Source organism: Haliotis rubra, unplaced genomic scaffold (assembly GCF_003918875.1).
Source record: "Haliotis rubra isolate DU_JTF1 unplaced genomic scaffold, ASM391887v1 Scf932, whole genome shotgun sequence".
Taxonomy (NCBI): Eukaryota; Metazoa; Mollusca; class Gastropoda; order Lepetellida; family Haliotidae; genus Haliotis; species Haliotis rubra.
This window is the reverse complement of record NW_025767671.1, coordinates 141637-150292: the sequence shown is the minus strand read 5'-3', so window position 1 is coordinate 150292 and position 8656 is coordinate 141637. Positions and strand designations below refer to the sequence as shown.

At 39.2% G+C, this 8656-nt stretch overlaps 1 long non-coding RNA gene across 1 annotated transcript; it reads right to left on the bottom strand.

The window, feature by feature from the left end:
- Positions 1-2971: 2971 nt before the first annotated feature.
- Positions 2972-7909, bottom strand: LOC124264615. Its single transcript, XR_006895183.1, has 3 exons — positions 7760-7909; positions 3803-3875; positions 2972-3540 (listed from the first exon to the last, which is right to left on the bottom strand). It is a non-coding gene; the product is annotated as an uncharacterized LOC124264615 (long non-coding RNA).
- Between the last annotated feature and the right edge of the window lie 747 nt (positions 7910-8656).

Genomic DNA, 8656 nt, shown 5'->3' with positions numbered 1-8656 from the left:
AACAGTCGGTCTTTTGCTGACAGTTCAAATTTCGTGATATATTCTCATCTGTTCGTACTGGTTGAAGGCTCCATCACGACGTCCTTCAAGTTCTGTGTAACTGTTCTGTTGTGTTTCTTCCAGGTGAAGCTCATCTGTGCCAGAAGTGTTGTCGCTGGTTGCACGCGGGGTCAGATAGCCTTCACCTGGTACAAAATGCACACATTTATACGGACATCTAAAATGCTTGCCACACTTTTAAGCATTTTAACAAGTATTATTTTGCATTTTAACTTTTACATATATTGCTTTTTCATGTAAAATTACATAAATGAATTGTAATAAATAAATTTATACGTGTATCTCACCTTCTGTTACTGGCACTGCGATGCCTTGTTGAACCTCGGAGGCCTTGAAACAAATACATCATTGTATAAATTGATTGGATGTGTACAATAGCAGAGTGAGTGAGTTAATATTTATAGTCACATCGTAAGGAATGGTATATATCCATCTGGTGTCCATGCAGGTAGCAAGTCCCCATGGTCCCTAGTATGGTGTCCTACCTTCAGTGATCTCCAGTCCGTTTTGTATATTGTATTGTACATAAACGTTTAATTTTACAGTTACATGCTAGTCTTAGTTTTCTATCTGTGATAATCTAGTTACTTTTACTGTCTTTCATTGATAGTTTGTTATTTTATAAATCAGTTGCGTTCAATATGAACTCTTTTTAAAGTCACGATATGGCTAAAATATTGCCGATGTGACTATCAATCTTAACTCTCTCACTATATTTGACGTTAATTAAACCATATCTGAACCTGTAAAACGATTGCTCGTTTTCTGTAAAGAACAGCAATTCCCAGACAAATGCCAAACATCAATATGGTGATTCCGGATCCGATTCCAATTCCACTCCACAGAACATTTGCGTTCCTTGACCCTGCAGAAAATCAGATACGTCATATATACTTTACAATGTTCATTTTAAGAGAGAGGGTGGGTGAAAAGTTAAAGTCATATCGACAGTATTTCAGCCATATCGTGACTATGAAAGGTGTAAATTTAAACATACATGAAAACAAACTTATGCAATGCACTTACCTGTCTGAAGGCAGATTTGCACTTAAAACTAGCATATTTAACCACAAAACGCTACTTCTATGTTCAACAATACAAAACAAAAACAAGCTACAGACTGCCAACAACTTAAGGTAGATCACCATACTAGGTGAGGTGAGGTGAAATTGGCTTTAACGTCGTGCTTGAGAATATTTCGCTCATATGACGACGTGCATGCGTGTGTATGTATATGTGCGGCTGCTTGTACTAGCCCAGACTGAAGCTGGTTTTATAGTGCTAGCCCACTGAGATACCATGCCGTAGTGAAGCATGAATACCCCACTCAGACACATTATGCTGACTCCGAGCCGACCAGTCCTTGTTGTACCCATTTATGCCGAGCGCCAGGCAGGGACCAACAAGTACCATATTTAAACGTCTTTTGGTAATACGCGGTCGGGGATCGAACCCGCGACCTTCCGCTCTCCGGGCAGACGCTCTAACCACTACACCACGGAGGCGGTCTCACCATACTAGGGACCATGGGGAGGTACAGTACATTTGTTTCCTATAGACGAATCTAGAGATAATGAATGATATAAATTGAGTGAAATCCAAATGGAATTGATATTAATTATCTGCATTATGTACATTACGCTGATGACAACAGCGAACTCTGAATAGTACAGGCAAACGGACTTGACTGAATGAGAGGAAGGCATATAAAGCCCAAACTACCCCTTACCACCATCCCCTTGTATTGGTCAGGTGATGTCGCTTCTGAAAATACATTATTGTTAAAACTTGATATATGACCATTTAGAAAGCAGCCTATAGTATGGCCTATAATCTAGGTGAGTGAGTGAGTGAGTGAGTTTGGTTTTACGCCGCACTCAACAATATAGCTATATGGCGGCGGCCTGTACATAATCGAGTCTGGATCATACAGCCCAGTGATCAAGAGCATGCACATCGATCTTTGTAATTGGGATACGATGACATGTATCAACCACGACAGCGTGCCTGACCACCCAATCCCGTTCGTCGCCTCTTACGACAAGCATGGGGTACTGAAAGCTCATTCTAACCTGGATCTTATAGCCTCTGTTGTTATATTATGTGGTAAATTTGATATATCATTCACCACATAGCTGAAATACTGCTGAGTGCGGCTTTTAACATCAAATCAATCAACCAACCAATCATTGCTCTCAACAATATTTGTCAGATTAGTGAATACCATAGCTAGTTATGTCAGTTTGCCCCTCTCTGCTGGCCAGGATACAGGACATATTCCATCTATGGTCACCGCAGGTGAAAGTCAGTTCCGTCCCAATGCTGGCGTCGGTCTTGTTGAAGTTGATGCGTACGGTTCTATCTCTTATGTTTGTGACTGTTTCATTAGGATATTCAACTACGTTTTCCCCTGTGGATATTTTCAGTTGAGCCAACTCAGAGCAGTAATACCCCTTGATGTTTACTCCCAGTGAGGTCCCTCAGCAGTGTCAGGGTCAGTGACGTGATGTGTAATGGAACATACGGGCAGTTCTGAAATATAACTATCTCTAAAACAGTCTGTATAATGTTGATACAGTAATCGTAATGACTTGTTCTGCAGTGTCAGAAATACTTTAAAAGTTCAAATAAAAAGTTAATGCGTGAAGGCAGATGGCAGTAAAAAGTGTGAGTGAGTTTCACGTTTACATCACATCGACCATATCGTGACAAAAAGTTAAATATTGAAAATGAACGTATTTATGCTTTTCGAAATGTCATCGATGGACAGTATAACGGCTAGATTATTACAGATTAATTAGAAAATCGAGTTTAAAATAGTTTATTCAATCCGAGATGAACGCAGTTTAAAACCGTAATTGTTACAACAACATCAACCTTTCATATGCTAATTAGAGACAAATCAAGCCATAGATTAAAATAACACATAACCGACGATTAATGAAAATATGTAGTTCCAAATCTGAGTTTAATGTTTCGGTACTCCTAAGGGGAACAACAGTTTTACAATACTTTAACCCTCCTCGAGGATAGAACCACTGACAATCTCAGTCCTGAACTGACTTTACCAATTTAAAAAAACAACAATTTGTTGTACTTACTAGGAACTGTGAGGCAGCAATATAGTTTAGGCAGAGGTTTTATAGTAATAGTTCACCTATACCTTTTGATTACTACTAATGTTTCATGATATAAACTTACTGACAACTATGAGGTTACAGGATGATGTGTGACATTTCCACTCCCCTGCATGTGCTGGTTGTACTGCAGGTATGGTGAGGAGGCTGTGTGTCTGGTTGATGGTAGACGCCATGTAGTCACCCACTGTTGTACAGGATGAACTTGATACATTACAGATGGCTGCAATTTCAACCTGCGATGTTGCATATCCAAGTGACGTTACATCACTGGGTGAGATGCAGGTCAGGTTAGCAGGAGAACCAAGATACCCAACACTAGGACAGATCAGTTCAGACGCACCTGTTAAGAGGATAGGAGTGTGTTATAAAGACGTGCGGGTGAACATAAGGGATTATTATCACACTGGGTAACTGTATACACTGTCATGAGTCGTCCATTGTCACTCAACATGCAACTTACCATTTGGTATATGGATCAGGAAGAACAAGAGCAGTGTCAAGGTGGTATAAAGACGTGCGGGTGAACATAAGGAATTATTATCACACTGGGTAACTGTATACACTGTCATGAGTCGTCCATTGTCACTCAACATGCAACTTACCATTTGGTATATGGATCAGGAAGAACAAGAGCAGTGTCAAGCAGTGTATCGGAGAGTTTGGGGCCATCATCACCTTTCAAACAAAAATCATATGCTTTAGCTCACATTTTGCACTTCTATTCGTCAGGGTTGAAGTATTGTAAAATTATTGTCCTCCTGTGGGGGTAAACTTTCAAAGAAAATTTAGATTTTTAGATTGGAATTGATTTTACTAATCAACCTTTATGTAGGTTTCAGTGTCAAACTACAGGCGTCAAAAAGCATGCAAAAAGTTCATTGTGCACAAAGCGCACGTCAGTAAGTTAGTGAGTTTAGTTTTACGCCACTTTTAGCAATATTCCAGCAATATCACTAAGGCGGACACCAGGAATGGGCTTCACACATTGTACCCATGTGAGGAATCGAACCCGGGTCTTCGGCGTGACGAGGGAACGCTTTAACCACTAGGCTACCCCACCACCCTAAAATCACATGTGGCATCAGATGCTTTGTTTCATGCATTTTGTGCAATTTTATGTTATGCACTGTTACATTTTTCCATTAGTATATTAAACAATTACTAGTATATCAACATATTGGCAGACAGACAGAGTATTATAGTCCCATCATAGTACATCCTAATAATTCAAAATAAAACATATATTAACTGGACATTTATGTTTAATTATACATCAGTTTTATTTGAACTATTATAACTTAAGGTCATCATCAACAGGGCAAAGTCAATAAACCGTGGACTTCTGGCACATTGTTATTACACACGAGACAATTATGGACAGGAATACACAGCCAAGAGTGAAGGGGGTATCACGCATTTTAAATTAAACATGACTGCGTCCAAAACTTCCGGGCAGTTAGAGATCAGGGTCCCAATCCACAAAACGTCTGTAGCGTTACGACATTCGTAAGCTCATGATAAACTATAGAATTACGACAGATCGTAGCGTAACGAACGCTTTGTGGATCGGGCCCCAGCTCTGTACTTGATGACTGAGGCACCATGTGATGAGTGAGTGAGTGAGTTACTATTTAACGTCACATCGGCAATATCTCAGCCACATCGTGACGAAAACAATTTATACAATATAAAGAGAAAACATGTTGAAGATTAAAACCTGTCGACGATGAACAGTAAAAATACTAGAGAATCACAGATATGAATATAAAACTAGCGAGCAAAGCTAAAACATTTCAATTAAAGAGGACAATACAGTATAAACCCGGGCTATAGATTGCCAGCAACTGAAGGTAGATCACCATACTAGGAACCACGGGGACTTTTGCTACCTGCATGGACCCTAGCTGGATTTACATCATCCCCTCAGCTACTGGCGATTGTAGGAAAATTTAGCCGGCAGTTAAAAGAACAAAGATACTACCTTTAAAATATGGTAGATTTGCATTTTACTTTGAAAGTTTTGGGACTTACGTACCCTCTCAGGAGGACAATAATTTTACAGTACTTTAACCCCTTTGAGGGTGCAGCCACTAACAATCTAAGTTACTAATCTAAATTACCAATCTTTAAAATATATCTATTTACAAAACACATTAATCAGAATTCATCAAACAAATCAATTTCTTTTAAAAAAACAATAATTAAATGATAATTAACATTTATAAAAAGATCCTTTATTGTTTTTACATTGAAATATGTATCCCTTATGATGGAGAAATCAACACAGTCAAGCAGGTCGTAACGTAATTAACGCTTTGTGGATCGGGACCCAGGTCTGTGCTTGATGACTGAGCCACCATGCATCCGAAGGCCGGAATATATATATTTAACATAACAAGGAAGTGAATATGGAATTCAAATATTCATTTCGATTTGGTGTTCAGCTTTGATTCAAATTCATTTTATTATTTTTCACACCGGAAATTATCGTTAGAGTCCAGCGTTATTGAAACGTCACGACAGGGACGTCTTGTTGGTGAAACGTTAAAGCAGCCATATGAAAAATCTCTTCTTGAAAAAAGAAACAGCAGTCACGTTCCCCTGAATCACAATTATGGCGTCCCCCTCCTCCGAATCGAACCTCTTCCAGAACCTAAAAATGATGAAGGATCTCTTTACTACTGTTACTTTTCATTTAATTATATCTTTTAAAGAAATTGATTTAATTCATATATATTGAACAATATGATTTTGTAAACAGATGTATTGTACTGATTGGTAGTTTAGGTTGTTAGTGGCTGTATCCTCAAAGGGGGTTAAAGTATCGTAAAATTGAAGTCCCAAAACATTTTAAATAAATTTAAACTTACCACCGTTTTTAATCGTAGAATATGTGTTATTTTAATGTATGGCTAGATTTGTCTGAATTGCTGACAGCTAAAGGGATGGTATAAAGCCAGCTAGGGTACATGCAGGAAGCAAAAGACTGTAAGTCCTCGTGGTCTCTAGTATGGTGACGTACCCTCAGTTGTTGGCATTCTAGAGCCCATATTTATATTGTAACGTTAAAGTTAGAAATAGGGTTTTATCATGATTATATCTTAGTTTTAAGTGCCAATATATCTATGATAGACTAGTTCTTTTACTGTCCTTCGTAGACAGGTATGCATATAAGTTTTGTTTTTTTATTATTTCATGTACATATTTACAAATTTACAACTTTCATAGTCACGATATGGCTGAAATATTGCCGATATGACTTTTAATTTTAACTAACTCACTCAATCTTCCAGAACCCCTGGCCTGAAGGAACGTTTCCCCCGTCCTTTGCCCTGTTTTTACCATCCATTTTGAAAGGAATCGCCTATATGTTGTCGGTGCTGTCTAGTACTGTAGGTTCTTCATTGGAAGTAGGATGTTTCTGACGTTCATCGTGACAGCGTAAACCTGAGATCAGCCTGATCCCAAACACCCTTCATTCTCTTCTGTCTTTCCACTGACGTTCCACTGACTGCAAGCCCTTTTCATGGGGTTCATGCCTGCAGACATGTCCGACCTAACATATATAATCTCATGAACAAATTCTAAATGTAATTTTGGTGCAGTTGGTGTTACGAGGTCATACAGTCTTTGTTTGAATGACGATTACATTTCTCACATTTCTGACATAGCAAATGAGTCTGTTCATCTCCTTTCTTGACATCATGTTCTTCACGGTTTGTTAGATAATTCGGTATGTTGAGCACAATGGGGGTTTCTGGTGGAACTTGGTCGTAGTTTGTGATCCAACTCTGGTTGTAAGGCTTGGTGTATTTCTGCCAAGACAGTTGAGATACTGTCCAAAGCGCCCTTGTCCATATTTGCATTCGTTATTGCTTTTGTGAATACCAAATTGCGTCTATTTAAATCCTTGTGTGCTTTTCAGAAGAACATTGCAGATAGGTGTGAACTGAATGTCAGTGATGTTTTTTTTTGTATCACTGGGGAACCTGGAGCTCGTATTGAGTTTTCAGTATTGTGTTTTGACAGACAATGACTCATCCTGATGGGGTGGCGACGATCTAGGACTTGAGCGTCAACGTGAGAGGCTACCAGAATACTAACGCCACTCTTCTTCGGATATAACGTTGAATTATGGAATATTTCTGTTGAATTTATGAACATATACTAACTAACTCACTGATTCTCTGGTGCGGTGGAGTAGTCTAGTGGTTAAGTCGTTCGCTCGTCACGTCGAAGAGCCGGATTCGTTTCGTCACATTGGTACAATGTGTGATGCCCATTTCTGGTGTCCCCCTCCGTGAAATCCAACTCAATCTCTCACTCATATAGATTATCTGAGTCATAGCTGTGCCATTTGGGGCATGCAACAATGACAATACTTCCGCTACTCAGACATGTAAGAATAAAGAGACGTTCCGACGCCAACAAAATGGGTGTATGAAAGGAAAACATGTTAAAGTCACAGCGCTTGAAATTATAAAGATCCTGTGTCATGGTTACTTTAAATCTCATTATAAATAACATATTCAACCAAGACGATTACCGTGGAAACCTACCTGAGACGTTATTCGTTATCCTCCTTCAGATACGTATTACTCAATAATCCGTAATATCTGTCCGCAGCCAACATCACCATATCTGAAAATCTAGGCCAGCTTAGGAACATGAACTATTCATTCTTTTTAGATTACAGTACGAATGTGAAACCACACTGTCAGAGAGAGTTCAGTTTTAGTTTCACCGTGCTACTTAAATATTTCCATCCTTGTTCTGGTCGAGTCAAATGTAAATTGGGGCGGAGAGGAAGGTTAATTGTTAAGGCGTTTGTTCGTCGCGCCGAAGACCCGGTTCGATTCCCCACATGCGTACACCGTGTGAAGCCCATTTCTGGTGTGCCCGCCGTGATATTGTTGGAATATTGCTATACTCAGTCAAATGTAAATCAGTGGCTAAGGTTGTGTGCGGCAAGAGTGTATGCGGGATTATGATTATGCACTGTTGATTCCTATGTTGATGTCAGAATTATTTCGATGTGAGTGCTATGTGTTACTTTTTAGCAAGTTGAAATGTAATGCAAAGGCTAACAGCTACATTTTACCATATAATGCATTGGAATCACCGCCAAGAACGAAATGGATATATAATCCACAACTGTGCTACATGTGCACTTGTATATTAAATGTATCATATATATTAAATGTATCATTTCATGTATGTACTCATGCTTGTCGTAAGAGGCGACTAACGGGATCGGGTGTCAGGCTCGCTGACCTGGTTGAAACATGTCATCGGTTCCCAATTGCGCAGATGGATGCTCATGCTGTTGATCACTGGACTGTCTGGTCCAGACTCGATTATTCACAGGCCGCCGCCATATAGCTGGAATATTGCTGAGTGCGGCGTCAAACTAAACTCACTCACTCATACATATTTGTACTTTATAACCCATCACT